Source organism: Haemaphysalis longicornis, unplaced genomic scaffold (genome assembly GCF_048455015.1).
Source record: "Haemaphysalis longicornis isolate Haplotype H1 unplaced genomic scaffold, Haemaphysalis longicornis Haplotype H1 scaffold_107, whole genome shotgun sequence".
Classification (NCBI taxonomy): Eukaryota; Metazoa; Arthropoda; class Arachnida; order Ixodida; family Ixodidae; genus Haemaphysalis; species Haemaphysalis longicornis.
In genome coordinates, this window is record NW_027526212.1 from 839,085 (window position 1) to 865,626 (window position 26,542).

Sequence of the window (26,542 nt, forward strand, 5' to 3'; positions counted from 1 at the left end):
CAAGTGGCGCTTGACAGTTCAGGGCGACAGCACCAGATAACGCCGGCACACTACAGGTGGCATAGGCGCCATCACATCTCCCCTTTTTTAAGACTACGTACGTTGACAGTTGCAAAGAAACTTAGCATCGCCTCCAGCGCAATAGCAGCACTTATAACAGAAAGAAACAATGCACAGAAGAAAATAACACCCAATTACTGAACCCATGGCAGTTTGGCTTTCGAATAAGGCGACCATCTCACGTTTTGTATTCTGTAGGGTCAGTTCGCGACACTGGCAATGAGGGGCTAGATGAATCGTTAGGTACCTGGCTGTGTGTAGCACGCATAGATCCCTGTTCGATTTCTACCCGACTAACTGCCTGAGGAAAACCGTAGCTACTTACGTCGTCGTCACAGTTTTTCGGCTGTGAAACAAAGCGAACCACCAATTTGCTGTTTCTCTCCAAAACTACGCCCGTGGAAGTTCTAACAACAGGCGACCCCGGCCGATCAGCAAAACCCAAGACTCGTGCTTTCGCATTGCAGTCTGTCGCCCAGACTTCCGCACCCTGATCGAGCTCTGGCAATGAAGTAGCTCGATGACGACGGTTGAAGTACGTACTCTGCCACTGTGGGGCGGTTTTATCGCCGTTTTTTAACTTGGTCAGGCTCACTCTCTGAGGCAGAAGGCTCCTTGGATGGACAGGTACCGTTGTGCGTAGCCGCCTGCCCCCGGAGTGTCCCTGCACGCTAGGAGACAAAGATATGGGTCTTTCGCTTTTGTCATCAGGCCTCTAACTGTTTGGACCATCCTTTCTACTTTCCCATTTGCTTGGGGGTATCTGGGGTTCGACGTCACAGCGCGAAAACCGTTGTTGCGAGTGAATAACCTGTACTCCTGCGACACAAATTGCGCTCCGTTATCAGACATAACGACCTCGGATATACTATGTCTTACAAAGAAACTTTTAAGATGCATGATGACAGTGGCACTTGTAGAAGATAGCAAGGCTACCTCCGGGTATCTAGAAAAATTATCCACGACTACCAAGTACCATTTCCCTTGAATATGGCAGAGATCAGCGCCTAGCTTTTTTCAATGGCGCTATGGAGTGGTTGTCGGTATCATTGGTTCCGACCTTTGCTATCGCTGCTCAGCGGCTATGCGGCAATCCATCACCAAAGCCCTCAGCTGAGAACTCAACCCAGGCCAGTACAGACTCTCAGGCTCGAGCTCTGCATTTCTCGATTCCCTTGTGACTCTCATGCCAGCGTAATTTCTGTGCGCAATTTTTGCAGAATTACGAGCCGTACACCTTTCAGTATCACGCTTTCGTCAACTGTCAGCGTGGCTCTTTCCTGCCAATATGGTCACAAAGCCGTCGAAGGCGACGAGAACTTGGGCCACCCTATCCGGCTGAATGTCATGAGTGCTTGACAGACTTCATCAGCAGCTTGATCTGCTTTCACTTTTTCAAAAAGGTTGGCTTCGATGGCGTTTAACAAACAGTTAGAAACGTGCCTGCTGACGTCACCAACAGACAGTGCATGGACAATTTGTTTCCCCCGAATTGGGGCTCCGGATAACACATCTGCAGTAACAAGTCTCTTACCCAGGACATGCAAAACGTCATAGCCGTATCCATGAGCCACATGCGAAAACGCTGAATTTGAGGCGGTAAAACATTTAAAGATTTTCCCATTAAAGATACACGTGGTTTGTGGTCGGTTTCACGTACGATTTCAAGACTCTTAATGTACACGTCGAATCCTTCTGCTGTCCACGTCATTGCGAATGCTTCGTTTTCAATCTGGGAATACCTGGTTTCAGCAGGCGTCAAGTAGTGCGAGGCAAAAGCAACTGGTCGTTTTTCGTTGTTTGGCTGAATTTGCATCAGTACTGCCCCAAACCCATTGATGACACGTCAGCGGAAGAACCGTAGGGTACTTTGCATCGTCATTAACCATGACGTGCGCCGAACCGATAACAGCTTTCACGTATGACAGCGCTTGCTCTTGGGCTGGTCCCCACGTCCATTCAGAACCCTTAAAAAGCAAATGACGTAACGGCGCCGTTTTTTAAGCCAGATATGGCATGAACCTTGCCCGGTACCGAGCAGCCGTCGAACGTCAGACACGTTAGTTGGCGTCGCCAGTTCCTTGATGGCCCGAACCGTTTCAGTGTCCGGCTTTATCCGCTCTCGAATAAGCACACAGCCAAGAAACTTTATCTCGGTTAATTCAAAACAACACTTTTCCTTGTTTATTGTAACGCCCACACTCGCGAGACGGTCTAAAGTTATACGCAGACGCTCGTCATGTTGAGCCTTATCGCAGCCATAAATCAGCATATCACTGTTATAAAGTGAAAAAGACGAAGACGCGTAGGTGTGATCTACGGGGTATGTTTTAAACACCCCTAGGCCACCATCATCAGCGTCTTTCGTAGTCGTTCAACCCTCCGCCCTCCGTCCCCCCCCCCCCCCGGACGAGCCGGCCAATCAAAAGCTGCCAGCGAAAGTGGCTGGCGGCATAAGGGAACCCGGAAGAAAAGAATACCGAGAAAGAAGAGAGGCTGTGAAATGTGGAGAGAGACCGGGATGCGCGGCGGTCGGCCAACCAGACCCGTGCCGTGCGCCAAGAAGTCCTTCACAGGCGCAACCTTCGGAACTTCTCCTCTGCGAGTAAGTCATCTCGCCGTGCAGTGGTGATGGACAGCGACGCCCAAAACAGCTGCGTTTGCTACTGGGCAACGGGACCTGGGAGCGCGCTTGACCATCACGGCCACGACACTCTAACTGGACATCTCAACGCCACTTCTGACCTGTGCTGGTAAACGCCACTTACTGTGACCAATTGCTTCATTTTCTGACTGTGACTTTTGGATGCAGAACATCTCTTGCTCGGGGCTATGTCCGTCGGCGTCCATCGGCACCTCTCCCCGTTTCCCCACCAGCTGTGCGATAACGCCGCTCTCCCCCTCTCCCCCTCTCCCCACCAGTTGTGCGATAGCACGTGCTCTGCTCTTCCTCTCCTCCTCTCCGCGCGCCGCTCCCTCAGTTGCTGCTCGTCCAATGAACTGAATGGACGCCAACAATTCTGTCAGCGAACTGACGAAAGTAAAGCCGCTTCGAAACGCCAGTGTCGAGCAGCGCATCCCACACTGCGAGAAAGCGAAGCCGCTTCGGTACGCCAACGTCGCCAAGCGGATCCGGATGCGGTTCGCCAACGAAAAGCCGCTTCGAAATGCCAGCGTCGCCAAGCGGATCCGGATGCCGCTCGTCAACGCGACCGCGTCGCTAAACCGGCCGCGCGCGCGACGAGGGTGTTGGGAACTCCGAGATGCTTTTCATCACCCCTTAGTTCCCTTCGGGGAGCAGGTGTATTTTTTTCCAATTAGCTCACTCTTTACTGCTTCCTACACAGATTTTGCCGCCGTTACCCATTGTTTGTGAGTTTCCCGTTGTTCCTTACCATATTGGGTGTGTATTGTTTCAGTTTGCAGCATGATAAACAACTAGGCTCCTTTACAATTTCTTTTTTGTAATTATTATTGTCCCTCGAACCTGACCATCACCCATCATGTTTACCACACCCGGGATTCCTTCCAGAACCTGCGACATTTTCTTTTGAAAGAACTCAGGTGCTGACGTTACTCCAAACGGTAGTCTCTGAAAACAGTATCGCCCGAATGGCGTTATAAAGGTAGTTAACAACTGGCTTTCGGCCGACAACTTGATGTGATAAAGACCCCAGTTAGTGTTCAGCTTCGAAAACACAGATGCTACACTTAACAGACCAAGGCTAGCCTCAACCGTTGGCAAGACATAGCGCTCGCGAAGTACCTTATTATTTAGCTGCGTAAAGCCAACGCAAATACGAATATCTCCACAAGGTTTAAGTACTGGCGCGGTACCTGCGCACCGTTATGTTGGTTCGTCAACTTTGCGGATTACATCATCTCGTTCCATACGTTCCAGCTCCTGCTTAACTCGGCCCCGCAAAGGTAAGTCAATGCGACGCGCAACGTTAATTCCAAAAGAAATTCAATTTTGCATCAGTCTGATATTGTGTTCACTTTTCATAGCTCCCAGAGCACCGAAAAGCTCTGGGTAGGAAGCCTCGATGGCTGACGCGCAACTGACCGAGTCAGCGAACTTAATAAGCTCAAGAGCTTCCGGCGCTCGGAGACCCAAACGTATACAGCGTAAGGGCGAGACCACGTGCATGGTTTGTCGGACAGTGCGTTATTTTCGCTGGATACTGGCACGAAACGTTCTGAGAACACGCAGTGGCTCATTTTCAGGGCTTGTTAAGGTTATGTCGCACTTGTCCAACCCGGTACGTAATCAGGGAAACGTTGACGGCACAACGGAAACTTCTGCACTCGAGTCTACTTGATTGGACAAAGGACTGCCGTTAATGACAACATGAGCATACCGAGAATTAGAGTTCCGCCGTGCACCGCACCAACAAAATACGCCCGCTTTCCCATATGGAGGCAAGAAAGGTGAACCTTCTTGCGATCGCCTACAGCCTTTTGTCCGACACACCACTGCAAAATGTCCGGAACAACTGCAGTAGTTCTATTTCGCAGCTCTGGCCGGGCAAGAGGTACTGGTCTGAGCTCCTTGGGGCATGGACCGGGGGTGCGTGTCGGTAGGACTGTTCTCTGGTGCGCTGACCTTGTATGCCAGGTGCGCTGTTCTTTGACGAGCTTCCGGGACGCTGCCCTGAAGAGTTCTTCCGGGACTGTCCCTGGTTGCTGAGCGCGTGCAGGTTGCTGACTGCCGCTGCCGAAGGTTCGTAGCTGGTTGCCCGCAGCAGTGGTTGTAGTCGTTGGACGGTTTGCTGCAAGCGAGCTTTTGCCAGAGCTCTGACTAGTATACAATTGATATCCACTTGCAGTGACTCGGAGAGCTTCGCATCACTGAGGCCGACGAAAAACTTGTCGCGGATAATGCGTTCCTTTTCCAGATAGTCGCACCGGCCCGCAAGAGTGAACAACGCACTCACGAATTGCTCGACTGATTCTCCTAGTTGTTCAATTCATCGGTGAACACATACGATCTCATAAACTAGGTTTCTTGCGGCTACAAAGTGTTCGTCAGACTACTTCTTGACGATTTCGTACTAATTCTGCTGCTGTTCAGGTAGTGCAAACGTTAAGAAAATTTCTATAGCTTGCCTTTCCATCGTATAGAGTAGAGTCCCAGCGTGCGCTTCTTCACTTCGCTCATTTAAGCCCGCATCGAAGCGGGAGTCATCGAAGAGCTGAATCCAAGAAGGCCATTCGGATGTCCTGTCGAAGTCAAGCGGTAGCCGTGTGGTTGCTTGACTCCGTTGTCTTCTGTTCATGGCGCCACTTGACAAAGATAGGTGCAACGCCTCCTGAATATCAGAAGACGCCCACTTCTCACACCATGCCGTGTTACGGTCTAGCAGTAAGCCGAGCACAGCCGGGCTACCGCAAGAACCGGGAAAGGGGCTGAGCCGCCGACGATGTGGGCGAGAGGATGACAACCTTTATTCCGTACCACCGGCAGACATATACATCAAACACACATGTGACCAGTGACGTGACGTACAAACTCCGCTTGACAATTCAGGGCGACAGCACCAGATAACGCGGGCACACTAAAGCGGCATAGGGGCTATTACTACACTTTTCTCTCCCGTTTTCCTTTTACCTCTTATGAGGTAGATATACTGTCGCAAAGCGCGTGCGAAGCGCTGGTACCGTTTGTGGCTGAGCGACGTTCCTACGCTGATGGCGGCCGTTTGTACGCTTCCAAGTGTTGGGCAATTCCAACAATGAAACGAAACTCGCACCGAGGGGGCCGGACCTTATTTGACCAATTTTACGCCGACAGAGAGAGCAGTGCTTGAGCAGCCGATGTTTACGTGCAGGGTGGCCATCCAGACCCCATCAAGCCGGGCCCAGGCGAAGGCCCCGTTCGATCCCCAAGCGGTGGACCTTCGTCGTGGTACAGCTGGTGCAGACCCAACGCTGTCACAGCTTTTGTGCACAGAACAGTGTCACACACACCTGGCCAGAATACCAATATTGTGAGCACACGCGTCATTGTTGCTATGTTTGTGTTACTGGAATGGTCAATCCCACCTACCACCTCATCATCAGTATAACCCATCGCGGTGGCTCAGTGGCTAAGGCGCTGCGCTGCTGAGCACGAGAACACGCGTTCGATCCCCGGCCGCGGCGGCCCCTTTTCTGATGCAAACAAAAAGCAAAAACACGCGTGTGTACGAGATTTCGCCGCACGTAAAGATCCCCAAGTGGCCAAAATTAATCTGGAACCCTCCACTACGGCGCGCCTCATCGCCTGCGTTGCGTCGGCGCGTTAAACCCCACAATCAATCAATCAATCATCTGTCATCGTCGCGCCTTCCCAATCTTCGCTTTTTGCAACGGCTTGCCGTCGAGACTGCGTCTTCATTAAACGCGTCCATGAAGTCTCCCGCGTCCGAGTCTTGCACGTGGTGGAGGCGCACTTCGATTCACTTACGCTCGACCCGGGTTCTCCCTGGAGCTTCGCTCTGTCGGCGGGTCCATCTTCCCACTGTGCGCATGCCGAAAGGCGATCTGAGCAACCCTTCTGATGTCCCAGCACCTGGAAGCTCTCTTGCCCTAGCCTGGATGATCACCATCCGGCAGAGAGACCCTCAGATGTTTGCAGGACTTTTTTTTCAGTTTTTTTTCTTTATTACCAGTCTTCAACACACAAGTACAACACAACAATAACCACACTCTGCATATGGTACAACACACACCGACATAAACATACCAGCCGTGCCTCCGGCTAGGCTTTGTCATTTAATCATCACTTTAGAGTAATTAACGGCTCTAGAAAATCCAACCAATCTGGTACTCGCTGCTGGACTCTCAGCCCCTCAACAAACTGCGTGACGCTCTCTCGCAGAAACTGCCGGGCCGGTCGGGTATCCACGTCACCATGGAGCCACGCCGTGCGCGCCCGCCATATGCAGTGAAGGCCCAGAAGCATTATTAAATCGTAGGGGTCTCCTTCGTTATTTTTTATGGGTAAATACCGTATACCATGCGGGTTAAGTGAAAAGTCTTTGTGTAAAGTTCCCTGCATAACATCCCAAAAGTGAACCGCCATCCAACAGTGTATCAAAACGTGGTCTATGTTATCCGGTTGTTTACAAATTGTGCAGTCTGTACCCCACAGTGTATATAACCCCTTTGCTTTTAACCATGTTTGCACAGTAAAGGTCCCTGAATGAAGTTTAAAAAAAAGGACTTCACCCCTAGTTTTACAGCCACACGCTTAACTCTTTTCAGTGCATCCTGCCCTGGGCCTTCCTTCTACAGTTCTCTATATCGCGACACCGGGAACAGACTGTCGCAAACATCTTTATATAATTTTCGACGTGACACTGTACTCAAATATTCCATCAAAAAGCGAGTTGACAGAAACCTAAGTACTTCTTTAAAAAATCCTGAAATCCTTCCCTGTATGTGCGAACTGGATACGACGAATTCCGGCAGCGCTGGAGACAGCCTCACCTGGCAAACTGTTCGCACAACAGGATCGCTTCTATCGCGAATAAAAAGGAACCTATTCACCAACTGGCGGACAAACAGGTGCGACAAGCCAAGACCACCCTCCTTGACGCGTCGAAAAACGTTATCTTTACTGCGCTTTTCCCAAGTAGATGACCACATAAACACAGCAAATGCACTGTGCATTTTCTGTACATTCAAATGCGAGCAGTGCAACACTTGCATAACGTACCACACTTTGGCAATAAAAAATAAATTCCAAGCGCTCGCTTTAGCAAACATTGAAATAAAAACCCCTTTCCACTTTTCTGCCCTGTCGCGTATGTCCTGCGTTCGGGCACGCCAATACGGTTCGCTGTCCTGGTAGCACTCCGGTGGCGTACCTAGATACTTAACGGGACTGGTTTCCCAGCTCACGTTGGCAAAACATTCCGGTGTGGAAAACCAGTCCCCATGCCAGAAACCAAAGATTTCCCCCCCGTTTACCCCACTACCTGTGATTGACCCAAAACGTTTAACTATGTCCACCGCTTTTGTAACACTTTCCTTGGTCGTACAGAAAACAGCAATGTCGTCTGCGTATCCCAGAAGTTTTACCTCTTCCTCGCATAGCTGTAACCCGCGAATGTGTTGACTTTCAATTATATCCAAGCAGAGCGTTTCGATATACAGGCAGAAAACAAGTGGGCTCAGAGGGCAGCCCTGGCGCACCGACCGTTCCACGCTAATGGGGCCCCCAGCGTCTTGTTTACAACTAATCTCGTCGTGCCCTTCCGGTACGCCAGAGCCACCCCCTCCTTGATGACTGTTCCAGCGTTCACATCATCTAAACTCAGCAACAATAATTCATGGGACACACAATCAAAAGCTTTCTCCATATCAAGCTGGAGAACAGCCACGCGAGCTCGGGCAGCGTCGCAGCACACCAGCACACATCTCGCCTTGTGTGTGTTTGAAAAAATAGTGCGTCCTTTTATGCCACACGTCTGATGTGGCCTTACAATCTTCTTGATGACTGTTTGAATTCTTTGCGCAAGCACCTTCATAAAACTTTTGTAATCGACATTAGTCAAGGATATAGGGCGATAGTCTGTTACATGTTTACGTTTTTCCGTGTCCTCTGTTTTAGGTATGAGTATCGTGTGCGCTTCTCCGTAAGAGTGTGGCAATGCCTTTAGTTCAAAGGCCTCGTTAAATAGTGCTGCCAAGAGTGGCGATAAGTCATTTTTGAAGACTTTGTAAAAGGCCGCAGTTAACCCGTCTGCACCCAGAGACTTTCCGTTGTTCAAACTATCGATCGCCCATTCAACTTCAGCAACTGCAATAGGCTGGCTTAAACTTTCTTTGTACTCTTCATCAATCCTTGGGAAAACACTAATAAACTCGGTTTTAGAGGCCTCTACCTCAACCCTGCGGAAGGCAAACAATTCTTAGTAGTAGTGATGAAAAGCCCGTTCAATCTCTTGCTGATCACCCTTCACCCGTCCTTCACACTCTATCTCCCTTATATGGTTACGTCGAGCGTTCGCCCGTTTTATACCCAGCGCCCGCTTATTAGGGGCCTCTCCACCGGCTAATCGGTCCACTCTCGCTCTCACGAGGGCTCCCCGGTAGCGTTCATCGTCAAGCGCCTCAAGTTTCTGTTTTATTTTTCTGATATCCTCGACAATTATAACCGGGTGAGCTCCTTCAATCGGTGGGATGATATGCTCAAGGTCGCCAGCGTGAATTTTTATCTAACGGAAGTCGCTAAGACGTGGTACCTGAATAACAAGCAGATATAACAAACAGGCTGGTCGCGGTTCACCGCAGAAATACGTGGAATATTTGGCACGTCCATTTCGCGCCCAGAAGCGGCCAAGAAGATGCTTGCTGCACGCGTTCAGCACCCCGCCGAGTCGTACACTTCCTACATTGAAGACGTTTTGGCTCTCCGTAAGCGAATGAACCGAGAAATGTCGCAGTCTGATCGAGTTAAGCACAGCCTCAAGGGAAATTCTTTCTTTGCGTTCAACGCGCTCGCCGTGCAAAACCCGACCACCGTGGGTGATATCGTGACGATGTCAGCGCCAACCTGATCTCCAGGTCTTGCGCCTGCAGCCATCATCTTCCGGTACACTTGTACCTGATCAAGCCGACCTACCAGCCATGGTAAGAGCAATCATTCGCGAAGAGCTGCATGGGTAGGCGACATCGAGCTTTCCGGTGGTGCAGCCCAAACATTCGGCTCAAGTCTGCAGGAGATTATAAAGGAAGAATTGACCTGAATCACGTGCTCTTCGCCTCCGAAGCCGGACGTTAGCGCCGGGCCTGCGCACTCTGATGTAGTTGTGATGCCACACATTCCGTCCTCCCCCTCTGTTCCTGAGGCTTCCCATGTTCACCTGGCCCCGGCTCCGCGGCATACCAACCGGCCACTTACCATGCACCATACTCCCCTCCAAGAGTCCAAGCCCGGAAAGACAATTCATGAACAACACACTCCAGTAGCGAACACTTCATAATAGGAAGAGAAAACATAATCCAATGAAACTGCACAAGCCTTCTTAAATATCTTGACGCTGCATACAAAATACTACAGGCTAATCAGCCAAATGTAATGTGTGTTCAAAAAACACATTTGAATTCCAATAACACAAATTTCATGAATAGTTACATCGTATTCCGAAAGGACAGAGATGGCTGCCCACACTCTTCCAGTGGTGTGGCCATAATCGCCCGGAAATCTTTAGCATGCCAACCTGTCACTTTGAACTCGGACTTTGAGGCAATGCGCAAAAAATATTTAATAGGTGGATAACGGTATGCTCCATATATATTCCTCCTGATCTTGCACTTTCGAGCTGTGACTTCGAGGCGCTGATTGACCAGATGCCCGAACCATACATTCTCACAGGCTACCTTAATGCACACAATTCTCCTTGGGGCTCTTCTCGCACGGATGCCCGAGGTCACCTGATAGATAAATTTTTAACATCCTCTGCAACATCCCTTTTCAACAAGAAACAGCCTAGCGTACATACCATATCATAGGACACAACACACACTCATTTGTTAACTGGGCTATTGGCTCCACAGTTCTCTTTCCATGTCTCGATTGGGGTGTGGGCACTGACCCATACGGCAGTGACCACTTCCCCACCTCACTAATATATATAGGTAAAGGCCCATGCAGTCCATTTTCCCAGAACAGTTTCAATGAAGCAAGAGCTAACTGGAATACATTTACAGAGACATCCAAACTACACCACACATTCATAGGACACCTACACGTTGAAGAAGCTACCCAACTGCTCACGGCGCACATCCTCGACGCCGCCGAAAGGTCCATTCCCCACGCCTCTGTTGCCCCGCGCAACCAGTGGAGGCCGTGGTGGAATGAGTACTGTAGGCGGGCGCGAGTGGCCCAGAACAAGGTGTGGGGTATCCTTCGTCGGTACCCCACATTGGGAATACTCCTTTTGTTCAAAAGGGCAAAGGCATTAAGAAAACGTCTGCGCCGTGAGGAAAAACTGGATAGTTGGTGTTCATTCATAACATCAAACAACTCCTACACAGACACACAGAAAGTATGGACACGAATACTTAAACTCAAAAGACGGCAAACACACAGCCTGCCTCTGGGCAGCACAACAGGGGACACACTCGAAGGCCAGGCTGACACACTCGTTCACCACACTACAAAAACACTTTCATGAAACAAACTCGTGGCCGAAAAGAAGCCTTTACTAGATAACAAGAGGTCAACCTCTTCTCAGAATTTTCGCTTCATGAGCTGAGGGGTGCTCTGAGTACCTGTAAACCCTCAGCCCCAGGCCCCGACAACATCACGTATACAATGATACAGCACTTACACGGAGATACTCTTGTAACACTCCTTCCCCTTTACAACAACATATGGCTTTCGGGGCAGCTTTCAAGGCCTTGGAGGGAGGTCATTGTTGTTGCATTCGTGAAGGAAGGGAAGGACCCTCCTCTCCCGCTAGCTACCGACCCATTTCCCTGTCCAGTGGGCTTTGCCAGCTTCTCGAGAAGATGATAAACCGAAGGCTCGTGTACTTTTTGGAGTACAACGGCCTTCTCGAGAGCTGCCCGGCAGGCTTCATGGCGGGGCGATCCACGAACGACCAACTCGTGGCACTTGAATCATGTATAAAAAATTCCTTCTTTCCCAAACAGTTCTGTCTTACGAGGTTTTTCGACATCAAGAAGGCCTATGACACCGCTTGGCGTAACGGCTTACTTAGTGACCTTAAGTCATTCGGTGTCTCGGGTAACATGTTAAAGACCCTTATTAGTTTCTTGTCGGAGAGAACCTTTCGCGTGAGAGTCGGTAGTGCACTTTCAAGGGTTCACGTACAAGAAAATGGCGTGTCATAAGATAGAGTGTTGAGCTGCACTTTTTTGATAATTGAGATGACCTCTCTTGGAGAGGCATTGCCACCTACAATCTTATACTCCATGTACGTAGATGACGTCCAGATATTTAAATCTTGTAATATACCAATCTGGAAGCGTGAAGTCGAGCTTGGTGTCAAGAAACTTACCGGCTGGGCAGCCAAGAATGACTTCAAACAGAATCCTACAAAAAGCTCCTGCATTGTGTTCTCCAGGAAGCGCGGGGTCCATCCGCATCCAGACATTGCTCTTAATGGCGTGTCGCTTCCTGTGAACAAGGAGCACAAGTTTTTAGGCGTTGTGTTTTACCACAAACTTACATTCAATCCTCAGATCAAGCAATTGAAGCATAAATATCTCAAAACAATGAATATCCTGAAGGTCCTCTCACACCAATCGTATGGTGCCGACAAAGAACTCCTGCTATGCCTGCATACTGCTGTGACGCTCGTTAATTGGTTAGTCAGAAACTTATTTTAAGGTGGGTCCACGCAGAGCTTGGAGGAAATGAGACACACTGACGCGGGCGAAAAACATTAACAATTAGTTTAATGGGCTGCCTCAGTGGTGCCGACTTCCTCACCAGGTTGGGCGGAATCGTTCGGGTTGCAGGGGTGGTAAAACGTCGACGGGACGCTGACGGGACAAGTGGGTCTCGGGGCCTTGAGATAGAGGCCATGTGGGCCCGATGGCTCGAAACGTCTCCACGGTGAATCCTAGGGCAGAAACGGGAGGCAGTTCTGGACCGGTAGTTCGGTGGGGAAGAGGAGGCCAGGCAGGACCGGTAGCTCGGCGGGCTCGCAGTGTAGACCGCGGCAGAAAACGCTGGCAGCGAGCGGGCTCCTGGGAGGAACGCACTTTCGGATTGCTCCTACAGATGCGTCCGAATGGCAAGACGGTCGCCCCAAGCCCAACCCTGATCCTCTCTGTTCGCTCCTCTTTATTTCCAACTCCTCCTCCTACGTCCGAGCAGCGGCGGGGAGGAGAGCGAGAAGGGCTGGCTTGAAGCGGCGGTGGACGACGCGGCTGTCCGCTCATCCGCCAAGGACGCGCCAAGCGGAGGGAAGCTTGGCTCGCCCCGAGGGAAAAAGGAAACACGTGTACTCTCCGATGCTGCCGCGCGTTCCCACGGGAAAACTTCCTGCGGCCAAAGTTTTTCCATCTGGATCGGAGAAGTCGGGACACACGCACGACCGTCATACTGCTTTGGTTCGGTCTCGTTTGGACTATGGTAGTGTGGTGTATGGGTCGGCGACAAAAACATCATTAAGAATGCTCGCCTCAGTTCGACACTTGGAGCTTCGCGTTGCGTCGGGCGTTTTCTGCACTGGCCCCATCCGAAGTTTGTATGTTGAGTGTAACAAGTGGTGCCTTGCAGACCAACAAACATACATGAACATGCTCTACACTTTCAAAATTTCATCGCTGAATAACGGTCCTTTTAAGCCTCCTCTTATGATACATCCACATCTCTACTGCTTCTAAATCACCCGTCCGTTTCTTTGCCGTTCTCACTCCTGGTGAGACAGGAAGCATTGGGTTTCAACATCTCCTTTTTAGACTTTTACACATCTTCTTTTACTGACGTTTTACCACCCTGGCACCTTCAACCTGTATTTTGTGACTTGTCCTTCATCAAAATTGATAAAACCAGGGTGCCACAAATTGCTATTTTGCAGCACTTCTTGCCCCTGCAGTATAAGCATCAATGTGCCGAGTTCTATAGTTACGGATCAAAAACTGCAACCATGGTGTCTTGTGCTGCTCGTGGGCCAAACTTTGTGGCATGCAGAACCATGAGCACATACACCAGAATTGATTCAGCTGAAGCATATGGCATCCTACTTATTGCACAACACATTCTTGAACGCATAATTCCAAAGTCCATCATATATACTAATTGCTTGAGTGTTGTGGGCGCATTGGCATCACACGGTCCGTGCAAAAACAGAATTGTGGATATGGTTCTCAACACTATCACATCTATATATGCCCAAAAACTCTTTGTGGTCTTGTGCTGGTTTTCAGGCCACGCTGGGATCGCTGACAATGAGGCTGCTGATGAGAGGGCCGCTGCCGCCGCACTCACGAACACAGTAGACATACCAACACTACCACACAGTGACCTTAAGACACACAATCAACAACACACTCGTAACAAATGGCAAGTACAATGGAATGAACAGACAGATAACAATCTACATGTAATAAAGCCACACTTCACTTAGGACGATACACAACTGACTCACACAACAGACACACCGACGTGGCCTTAGCAACGTTGCGGATAGGTCACACACATGCAGCGCAGGGGACGGCCCTGTAATCACCCACACGCGTACTTTAAGTTTCTTAACGATGTCAAGTTTTTACACCTCATTATATACCATGTATGTTAAAACCTTGGCCCTTTACACCAGTCATCTTCATTGCCTTTAGTTTTTACACCTTATTACATACCATTCATGTTAAAACCTCGGCCCTTTATTGCACTCATCTTCATTGCCTTTTATGTCATTTCACGTATGTTTTAGTTAAATTACTTACTATAACTTCGTACTATATACTTACTATAACTTCGTCCTCATAAAACAACTTTTCCTTGGCGCTCTTTGCCCTTAGTTGGCCTTGCGCCATAAAAACCCAAACATCATCATCATCATCAAAGAACCTCGACGAGCCAGCTCTCAGAAATCTTCCCGACTTCATCAACGAGGTGTGGCTCTGGTCACATGCCAGAATCTTGGCTCCCTGCTGATATCGTGCCGATACCGAAGCCTGGTAATCCAACCGATCAGCTCCCTAATTTGCGCCCAACAGACTTGACGTACACCCTGTAAAAACTGTTGGAGCGCATGCTGACAATGTGGCTTCAATTGTTGATGGACACTTCCCGGTGGTATCAACCGGCGCACATAGGGTTTAGGACCCGTCTGGGTACCGAGAATGTGCTTGACCACTTCTCGAGAATGGTGCACTTTGGCGGCCGATCCCACAAAGTGCGCACAGTATCCTCCCTAGGATAACACCGATCACTGTTCATCAGGCTTAAGCTCAAGTTAGCACCTTGGATGAGCTTGTCCATCAGCGTGGGTCCGCCCACATGCATAAACTCACTTTCATTCTGCACAAGTGAACTGAGACGGGCTAGTTGGTGCATGATGCCACTTAGAAAAACAGCGCCAAAAAACGATACGACTGGGAGTAAAGACAAATACTGCGCTGAACTGCCAACTGAGCTTTATTTAGAAGAACAATGAATATATACTAGAATCAAAAACAAGGAGGAGAGAAGGAAATCTATAACATAAACACACAAAAAATGGAAGTTGATTGTGGAAATTAAAGCAGCCACGTGTAATCCGTTGATCATGATCCTAGGTATCTTATCTCCCTGTCGTACAACTCGATAGAGGGCGTGCTCCCGCACCTATCCCCCATTGTTTGGATTACGAAAGCCTCGTGAATCTCCCTCGTGCGCTGCTCGCGATACCGCCTCAGGATGACGGTGCGGTCAAATGCTGGTGGGGATATCATAAGCACACTATATTTGTCACTCTTTCATAAAGAAATGTAATTCTTAGACCGGTTCTTGTAATGAAAAAATTGTTGACCATTACCTTTTTTGTCGTCCGTATCTTCGTATCATTGAAACTTGTTCTCGTTGTCGCGGAAGCTAGCGCGAGTCACGGCCCAGAGCCCTAGACGGAGCGATCTGTGGTTCTTTATTGGCTGTCCTCGAACACCCCTGCCGAGGGGGCCGATAATGCGCCGCGTGCCCCTGCCCGCTTTCACCTCTTCTTCATTTGCAACATCTTCCCGCGCGCCCAAGATGGTCAGTCGGCGAGTTCAAAAACGTGCAGTTGTTACACAGGAAGATTGCACATGAAACTTCTCATATGGCGGTAACACTTGGCGAAGTCCCCATTGCAATTGAAGAGCCTTGTCGCCCAGGATCACGATCGCGATGGCGTCCAACTCCATCGTCGGTACTCGACGTGTGAGATCCTTCGCTTGGGGATTGAGTCAACAGCGTGAGAACCTTCCGGTTGCAGGCCACCGTATGAGGGTTCCTGCAGCCACCCGAAACCTGACGTTCCGGCTCCCCAGACACAAATGGCTGTGCACACTGTTTGGCCTCGGTTTGCGTTGAGAAACGGCTGATGCGCTCTACGCTCTGCCTGTTGGTTCCTTCGCGGCTGCTGCCCAAGCTAAGTTTCTGGCGTTTCTCCACATGCGTATGTTTACGGTTGGCTGAACACGCATGGGGCGTTCGGTTTGTCTTCGTCTCCCCCTTTGCTGGACTTCCAGAACTGACCCTTCTCGAGCATGCCTTTACGGTGCCCTCTTTCGATAACGCGCTCGGGTTCGACGTCGGATCCTTAGGTGCATATTCTTTCGGGCCCATTTCGGGGGATCGATATTTCTTGCGTCCACGTGTGGAATAATAAGTGGGCATCTTCTGGGCAGGTTCTTCCTTCGGTGTTTGCTCGCTAGAGCTATCCGTTCCTTCCGCCCCTTTGTCCATCACCACGTCTTCAATTACTTTGCATTTGGTGCTGAATCCTTTGAAAGTGCTCGGGTAGGCATTAGGCGACTCGGGTTCATGCGATGAACTGGAACAGCAGTTCCGCCGTCGCCACACAGCACGTGCGCCAAATTCTAAGCGCCGTCATGTGCCACCCGAGAGGACCATGGCGCTAGTAAATCTACAAGCCGTAGATCTGAGTGTTCCTTGAATTGTCCAACCTAGAGCTGTTTCTGCAGCTGTGACATCTGCATTGATTCGGTCTATTTTGCCTGTGGCCACCTTCCAGTAGGCGTCCGATCCAACCAGTATGCCGATTTCATCCTCTTTCCATGTATTCGGCTGGTACACGTCAGCAGCGTCGTACCGCTTTTCACTGAGGATATTGACGGTCGCGCTATCGAGTTGCGGACTGGTGACCGAGCAAATCTTAGGGACCTCCAAGGCTTCTAACGTGATTGGGTCTCCGCGAGCATGTCCGCGTAGCGTCACCTCTACTCGCCGGCAGCTTAATATCTTCTGAGCCTTTGTCCTGCCGAACGTTACCAACGCTACCTCTTCTGTGTCGAGAACTGTGCATTTAAGGGCTTTAGACAGATCCTGACGAATGAACGTCCGCTGGCTTCCGGTATCCAGAAGTACTCGCACTAAACGTCGCCGAGCACCCTCTGCCCAGGCTCGGGCCGTCTGCAGTAGTACTGACGTATCTCCGGAGTGCCCGCTCGTAGCCGTCACCACTGTTGGGGATGCACCTTGTCCAGCTTGTAACTGCGGCGTTGGTCTGGGCGTGGTGTGGTCAGACGACCGGAGCACATCACACAGCACGGTGAGGTGACGCCCGTTGCAGGTACTGCAGGTTAGGTTGCGCGACGCTCTGCATTGACGAGCCAGATGGTTGCGTCTGCGGCACCGGAAGCAGCAGCGAGCGTTGCGCAATCGTGCCCTCTTCTCGGCCGCCGACTGGCTGAGCCGGCAGTCCGCCACCTAGTGACCGCGGCTGTCGCATAAGGGACAGGCCGGTGTGGCTGGGGACTCGGTCTCCGCGGTCAATGCCAGTGCTGAGGTAACGGGTGTCTCCGATTGTCCTGAGGGGTTTAAGTCGGAGTTCTGGACGAACCGATGAGCTGCGGTTGATAGAGGCTGCCCTTGCTTCCCTTCCTCGCGAATCTCAATTAGGATCCTCAAGAATTCCAGTAGTTTCTTCACCTGACAACCATGTCCTTGACTCATCGCGGACTCCGTCGCGGATCCAGCAGCCAACCCTTGTCCCAGTTCCTTAGCCCTCTGCTGGTACATCAAGGTTATGTCATCGGGCAGGCATCGCAGGAGCACATGGTTGAGGACCACGGCATACTGCTCTTGCGGAACTCCCAGGGCTTCCAGGGCGCTGACGCGGAAATGTACCTTGTCGTACAACTCGCGGGGCCTGTCAATATTCGTCGAGCTACGTATCGGTGTGAATGCCAGCAGTTGATTGATATGCTCGTTAATGAGCAACTCTGGACGGCCAAAGCGTTGAACGAGGGCGCTCACCGCAAAGTCGTAGTTTGCTTCCGAGAGTCGGATACCCTCGATGGCTCGCCTGGCATCGCCGATCAAGTACGTCAGCAGGTACTTGAATTTCTCGATTTTTGTCAGCTCGACGTTGTCATGAATGGTCACGCTGTAGTGATCCCAAAAAGCTTCCCACTCGTGCAGAATTCCCGAAAACGCTGGAATCTGAAGTTTCGGAAGGGCGACTGTGCGATGCCGTGACGCAGGCACGATGCGTGATAACGTACCCGTCGGATCATGGGCTGAAGCAGCTGCTGTCCCGCTTTCGCTGGCTGCGGGAGCATTCGGCTGGGCATTTCTGAGAAGAAGCCGTGCCCGAGAGACGGCGTACGAAACCTTGCGGTTGTACTCTGCCGCTCCCTCGAGCTCTTGCTCCAGCGCGTCATCATCTGTTGCCTCGGCGATCTTCCCGTCGAGTGCCGTGAGCTCAGCGTCTTGCTGCACGATGTAGTCGACGTGGGAGCTAAGGGTCGCCGCGTCGGGAGAGGGCTGCTGCAGCAGGTCGTTGAGCTGGTTGAGAGCTCGCGTGACGCCGCTCCTGACGACACCACGAGTCGTTCGAAGGTGGTCGATCGACGAAGCTTCGCGGAGATGCTCCGAAGGGCGATTTCCCGGGTTGATCGGCACCAAAGATGTGGAGGAAGCTAGCGCGAGTCACGGCCCGGAGCCCTAGACGGAGCGATCCGTGCTTCTTTATTGGCTGTCCTCGAACACCCCTACCGATGATGATAATGTGACGCGCGCTCCTGCCCGCTTTCGCCTCTTCTTCATTTGCAACACTCGTTTTCGTGTACATTTGCTTCTACACTAGAAAAATAAACAGCTGGTAGTCAGCGCCCATTGGTTTTCTACGTGTTTCTATTGCTCGGTCCTGTTTCCTCCGCGCTGTTCCGTTTTTTTTAAAATGCAGAGCATTTGTATAACTCACGATGTCACCCGCGCGTCGGCGTCCGCAGCAGCCAGCCTCCCCCTACACTATAAAAAGAAATAACAGTTACCGGCGCCTGGTTTCGATCCCACGACCCTGCGGGCGGAACGCAAGGTACATGGTGCTTTACCCACTGCGCCACAAAAGCGACACAGAATCAAAGGCTACGAACGCGCCTTATATCCTTGACTCATTCAAACTACGTCAAGAAGCTGCTGATACAACGCATTCACTACCTGTGGGCGGAACGCGAGGTACATGGTGCTCTTCCCACTGCGCCACAAAACCGACACAGAATCAAAGGCTACGAACGCGCCTTATATCCTTGACTCATTCAAACTTCGTCGTCAGCGGCGTGCGTTGGCGACTCAGCGGCGTGCAAGCGGCGTGATAGCTGCGTGGTGTACACGTGATAGCACCAACCCCCCAAACACTAAACGTTAACGCGATACACCCACCCCCTATGCGACGCATTTACTCGAGTCCCCCTCGCGGGGAGATGGGCCCATTTTTTTTTCATGATCATGAACCAACTAACTCGCACCTGAGTCTTGCTATATCTAATAAGTGCTCAGACATCCCGTAGACAGCCAAAAACGTACCGCCGCAATCCTTCCACAAATATGTGTTTTTGGTTTTTACAAGAAGTGGACAAAAATTATCAGTGGCTTAGCTCGGCTATGTCAGGATATAGGTAGCGTGAGCTAATGCTCAGCTGGTTATTGTTAGCTTTCCCGTTTGTCTAGGATTATCATGCTTACTGCTGCTTCAATGACACATACACGGTATACGCATTATGTGACACATGTATATTTATCAAGCGGCTCCGCCGCAGCGTCACCAACCGTCCCAGAGCTAAGCAGGTTCCACAGGCGCACGCCGGTGTTGCTGCTACGCACGACCGATCGGTTCCACACCCGGCCACTCCTCGCATGATCATCAAGTGGACCGGGCTGCCACGTGCGGAACGGAGGTCGGCGAAGACGCCGGGCAGCGAGCAACGTTCTGTGCGCCGTGTGGCGTGCCTGCTCCTCACGCATGTGCAGCACGGCTCTCCAGGATCCAGGCGAAACGGCTCAACATCGGCCAGTGTAGCTCACGCTACAAAATGAATCCCGAAGCTTCGTCTCGTAGCTGGGATAAAGATCTGGGATAAAGGCTGGGATAAAGATAAAGGATAAAACAAAGGCTTTCACCGAGCTGCCGCCCCAACACCGTAACGATCGGTGGCTAGGAAATAAGGCCCGAGAACAACACTTTTCCAGAAGGGTGGTATTATTCAGCCACATTGTCGCCGTTCGGACCAATACCCCGACCTTATTTAACTTAGTGTGCTTCTTAAAACTAAGACTTCCAAGATTTATCCATTCTCTCTGATGAGACCGGAATAGCGCACAGTCTTGCGCAGCATCGAAAGGCGGCACAGTAAAATGGGACAATTTTTGATATTTGTAAATAGGTAACTCCTAGGTAGACAGTGTGAAATTATCTGGATGATATAAAGGGGACTTGTGCACTCCCGCAAACCTTTATAAATTTTAAATTCAAATACAAAAGCGCACAATTGAGCAAGTGAATGTTCGCAGGTATCAGTTATGCTTGCTTAAGGGCTGCATGTGTCCATGAAGCGGGAAGGAACTTGAGTTCATTCGTAAGAAGATATTTTTTTTAGATATGCGGTTGCGCGTTCTTGCTACGGGGAATTTGACCAGGCATAAAGGAGATCCCAGCGCATCCGCAAAAAGTTTTCTAGTGGGCGTTCTTCAGCCGATACGGCAGTGATGAAGTATGTCTCATAAGCTGGTCATTCCATGTTCGTTAAGCTGTAGTTCCAAAATAGCATTCCTGACCACGAGACAAGGCTAATCCCGGCGTACATTTAAATTTAAACTATTATGTATTAAGGCGATGTTATAAATTCACACTTGAAATGCAGGTGTTCTCGCTATTAATTTACTAAATTGGGCAGTGAAGGTGATTGTAGGTCGCTTTCAATGTTCATGTAATACATAACAGCATAAATTGCATTTTTCATTTTATTTTATTACCTTAAAGGTCTCCGGAGGGACATTACGTGAGGGGTGGGGTTACAAAAAAATGTACGAAAAAGCCATGAACTATTTAGAAAAATGGATTGTAAAGCTATGCATAAATGTTGATCGACAGGTGATTGCTGCAATATGGTGGTGGAGGTCATTCCAGTCTTTCGCTGCACAAAGAAAAAATCAGGCAGCAAAAGTAACGGTGCGGGAATGTTGACGGGTAACTTGAAAGATATGGCCAATGCGATATGATCTGCGAAATGGCGGGGGGAGATGTAACATTCGATTGCAAGTGGACTGCGAAAAAGTTTATGAAACAAACAAAGGGTAGCAATGCGGCGGCGGGAAGACAGAGGTGACAAGCTAATTTCTACTTTTAAAAATGACACGCTAATGTGATAGGCATATCACGAATGAATGAATCTAGTAGCACGGTTTTGAAGTGATTCCAGTGCAGTAATGAGATACGCGTGTTGTGGGCTCAAAATTGACGACGCATATTCGAGCTTGCTTTTTACGAGGGATTGATAAACTAGTAATTTACATGGCGAGGTGCGTTGCGCAGATGACGTTTTAGGAAGCCGAGAGTACGATTAGCAGCTGTGATGATAGCCCGGATATGCTCAGTCCGAGTTAGGTCACAGCACAAAGTTAGGCCAAAGTATTTGTATGATTGCACAAGTTGAACATCAGTGTTAGAAATTATGTAGGAAGTGGTCAGCTGGTTATGGCGGCTCTTAAACGACATAAGCTTACATTTGTTAGGATTAGGTTCCAATTGCCAGTGTTCACACCAACGCTGTACTTGGTTAAGGTCACATTGGAGGCTTATTTGATCGGATACATTAGTTACTGGGCGGTACAAAACGCAGTCATCAGCAAACATGCGTATGTTACAAGTTAAGTTCGTTGGGAGGTCGTTAATATATATTAGAAATAACAAGGGGCCAAGGACAGAACCCTCAGGGACACCTGACGTAATTGGAATAAAATTCTAGTGCTGATCATTTACAAGCACAGATTGGGAATGGTTATTTCAAAATTCTTGGATCCAGATTAAGACTGCGCGGTGTAAGGTTAAGTGGGAACGTTTTAGTAACAAGCGTTAATGGGGTACCTTATCAAATGCTTTGGTGAAATCTAGAAATATGGCGTCGGTTTGAAGGTTATTATCGAGATTGGAACGAAGGTCATGTACAAAAAGTGCTAGTTGAGTTTCGCATGAAAACCATTTTCGGAAGCCATGTTGTGCAGGATGAAAAAAATTAACCTTATCAAGAAAACTGATAATGTGAGTGAATATGACTTCTTCCATGATTTTGCAAGGCACTGAAGTTAAGGAGATGCGACGATAATTTAGAGATGAGTTTTTGTTACCGGTTTTGAAGACTAGAATGACCTTCCCTTTTTTTCCAATCGTCGGGCAGTTGGCCTGTTGCGAGTGACTGCAAAACCAATAAGCATAAATGTGGAAGAACGTCCAGGGAGGTAACGGAGGAGGCCGTCGTCGATAGAAAGCAGATATATTTACACTATGTACAGAGAACCGGTCTATAAAGCGTCCATCTTGTAGCCTCGCCTGGTCGTCTTCTTCTTCATCGCCTATGGGTCTGTTGCGCGCTCTGCTTGCGTCCTCCTCATCGTCGTCGAAAGTTCCAACAATAAATATTCCGCACAAACATACAGTGTTTTTAAGGAACTTGGAGTTAGTATTGTCTACACCAGTGGAGGACGACAACTTTAGGTTGTTCATTATAGCTATTATAGCAGACACGGAAAATGTGATGGATGGCATGAAGAGTTCGATAGTCGAAGTCGGCATGAAAAATGGAAGGTCTGTTTCTTTTGTGAACACTGATCCAAATGCGTTATTAAAGATGTTTGCACAATCAACGTCACTCACTGGTCTGCCGGCATCATCGGTGAAGGTAGTAGACTGCGTGATTTGAGGGTTGATTATTTCAAAAAACTTGCGTGGGTCACTTTTTAGAATCTTCGGCAAGTTACAGTTATAGAAAGAGTGCTTTGCTCCGCATATCTCTCCTAGGTTCGGCTACATAGTATTTTTCCCATGCGCACTGGCTTCCCTTCTGTTTGGCTGAACGAAAGAGGCGTTTCTTTTTGTTTTCTAGGCGTTTTAATGTTTTGGTGAACCGGGGCTTTTGAGTGTCGGCCTGGAAATTAAATGTGGGTATATATTTTCTCACAAGATAATACACCTTGTAAGTAAATGGTTTCCAATTACCTTGCACTGATCTATTTTGGAATAATGATTCGAATGATGGAAAGAAAGAGCGGAGTTCATCAATGATAGCTGTGTAATTTTCTTTGTCATAAAGACGTGTAGTTTTTTACTTTTCTGACGAGACACCGGTTTGAACGTAAACTCAGCATAAATTACCTTGTGATTGCTAATTTCTGGAAGATATGAAACGGACGAAAGGTTCTCAGGGTGATCAGTTAGTATTAAGCCAAGGGTATTGGCGCACGTTTGAGTTACGCGGGTTAGTTCTGTTACAAGTTGGGTTAAGTTAACGTTATGGCACACATCAAGAAAGTCGTGCGCTTCGGGTTCTTCTGACGTCAAAGTAATTTGGTTTACCCAGTCAATGAGAGGATGATTGAAATCCCCAAAAAGAAGAATGCGGGCTTTAGGGTATGCAGTAGTTACATCATTTAACACGTCGTTAAGTTTACGAGCAAAATCAGGAGTGCTGTGGGGAGGTCTATAGCAGGCACCAATTAAAACAGTTTCAGGAGTTGCGTGGCAAAGCCATATAATTTCGAGATCAGTCTGAATGTTATTTGCATTCCAAGAAATATCTTTGCTGATTGCAATAGCCACGCCTCCGCCACGCCTATCTATACGGTCCTTGCGAAATACTGTAAAATTTGGAAGGTCTGTTAGAACTTCGTAGTCGCTGATGTCACTGTATAACCACGTCTCTGATAAAACTAATACGTTGCTGCTCGACGAGGAAACCAGACTAGAAATGACCTATCGCTTTGGTAGAAAACTGTGTATATTAGTAAAAATAACTGAGAGGGAAACTAGTGGGCGTGGGGTGGATCTGGGGCCATTACACACGTGTGGATTGCGAGGAACTAGCTAAAGTAATTTTTTAACCGTTTGTGTCGATTCGTCAAATGTGTAGTGATTTTTGCCCATGCGTACGGTTTTGAACGTCAACATAAATGGACAAGACGGACCGTGCGAAAGCGATAAGATGCCTACGAGCAATTCGAACTGTGGCGGAAAAGTCTTCGCCAACGCTGTATTTGGTATCTTTGAGTTTGCGGCCGTTTCAAGGAATCTTTTTTTTTTTAAGTATTAAGTTTTACAATTATCGGCCTTTAATTGTCTACAGCATGACAACCAAGACGATCCGCTCTGTCTATATCTTTTGGTTCAATATTCAGCTTCATGTGATTAGCACAAAGAGCAATGACTAGTTTTTCTGGTTCAGTAAAATGTTCGGAAAGGTTTAGTGTCGGGAATGCCTTAGAATATTAAATTGTTTCTGCGGGAGCGATTTTCAGAGTCTTCCACTCGGGCTGATAAGCTGTCTATCTGGCGGGACATCTGAAGTGTGGCAGCCTTTGTGTTGTCCATTTCAACTTTAAGAGATGAAAGGGACTTGAAATGGCTCTCAAGATCTGTTATTCGTTTACTTAAGTCTGTTAATACTTTATCAGTGGATTGCAGCTGATCTTTTAACTCCTTTAGTTCAGCAAGAACGGTGGATTGACCATCGGAAACTTTTTTTAATTAGGTGGCAACTTCTTCAATGTTACCAGGGCCGGGGTTCGTTTCAACGTCACCGGCTTGGAGCAACAAGGAATAAATAACACTCGCGCATTCAGCGGCAATGGCAATGCAGCTCCATTCATGTTAAGTTAATGCAACTCCATTCATGGCTATTCAATGCAACTCCATTCATGGCAATGTTAAGCTCTATTCATTGCACATTATTAGATAATTAGCTAAATGTGGCACTTTGACCAAACTTATTCCATAAATGAGAAGGCAAATGGAAAGCCGTCTGTATAAAAATATTTTTTCCCTGCAAGACGGTTTCACTATCTTTTTTGAAAAATCATGATGTCCTAAGATTTCGAATGTCAACACGTGTGGTACATCACGTACAGCTACATAAGTATGTACATCTTGCAGAAAAATCTGAGGTACACGGAACACTGGCAATATTAAGGAGAAACATGAGCAAGAAAACAAAGTGTATTTTAGGCACCAAGTAATATATTATACAGAAAAGTAACTAAAACTTCTGTTCGAATTACGTTTAGCTGTATTCTTTATAAGTTGGCAGGTAAATATTCGCTCAGGAAAAAATACATATGAACAGACAGCATTATTGCTCTGTTAGGCTAGATTTTATGTAGCCACCCTAACCATAATATGGTTATGCGCGCATACACGCAATATGAGCAGGGCTTTAATTTTCACTACTTTTGGGAGGGGAAGTTCAAGAAATAAATGCTGAACTGGGCGGGGCTTTATATTGGGAAACTTTTATTTACCGGGAGAAGCTTATTATACTTTTCCATTTTTTACAAATGCGAAACGTGTGCCGGTAAAACAGCTCTGTTATGTTTCACATTGATGCACTACACATTCTAATGTATGAACTGTTCCTAACTTCTAAATGCTGCACTGGACGGACCATAAAGATTCCCTAACCTGCAAATTTCTTCGAAAGGCTCATTAAAAAAAAGAGGCCTCGCGGTATTTAAACGAAATTAAACCATCTCTCTTTAGCCACAGTTAAGAAAGAGGCCTTAGTCAGTTTCTATCCAAAGATGAAGGACTTATAACACGTTCGGGCGCCTTAAAACCGTCGCGATCTGAATGTAATGCCCTCAAGCTTCAACCTGAGTCACCACCCAAGTGTTGTTGCCATGTGACAGTACTTGAAGTTCAGGGTGCAAGCGCTAAGAGTGGTGAGTCGGCGTGTATATATTCAGAGCTTCATTCCTTACTTGATGTTGGGGCTCAAATTAATAGGGTTACCGCTGTATCCTATAATGCATAAATGATTAAGACACTTCATGCTACTACAAAGACACAGCGCGCAACGCGGCCGACGTGCGGGGCGTACGCTCAGCTGCGGCGGGTTAGGAAGATCATGGCGGACAGAGCTATCAGACGGCGCGAGAGGAGCAGGCAGAGTATGGAGAGGAGGAAATTGTAGCTACTTGGCTAAAAGCCGATGAAGGGACTTTATGCCGAACATAGCCACCTTCAGCGGCTTCATGGCCACCCTTAAGTCCTTTCATCGGTTTTTAGCCAAATAGCGACAAGTTCCTCCTTTTATTTTCTTTCGTAAGTTTCTAAGTTTCTTTTCCAATACCATTGTTCTCCATCTCAATAACGAGAATCTGCAGCCTCATTGTCAACTATAGGACATTTTCTCAAATAACGTGAGCGCAGAGTGCTATGATTTTTTTGTGTGTCGCTACAACAAATCAAACGTCACTGCAGCTAACCCGCCGGATTATTGTTGGGGTCTTTCCGAGGATGGTGAACGACTTGGTGCTGAGGAC

At 48.6% G+C, this 26,542-nt stretch overlaps 1 pseudogene; it reads right to left on the reverse strand.

The window, feature by feature from the left end:
• Positions 1–26,542, reverse strand: part of LOC144160576 (uncharacterized) — a 35,967-nt pseudogene that overhangs the window by 149 nt on the left and 9,276 nt on the right.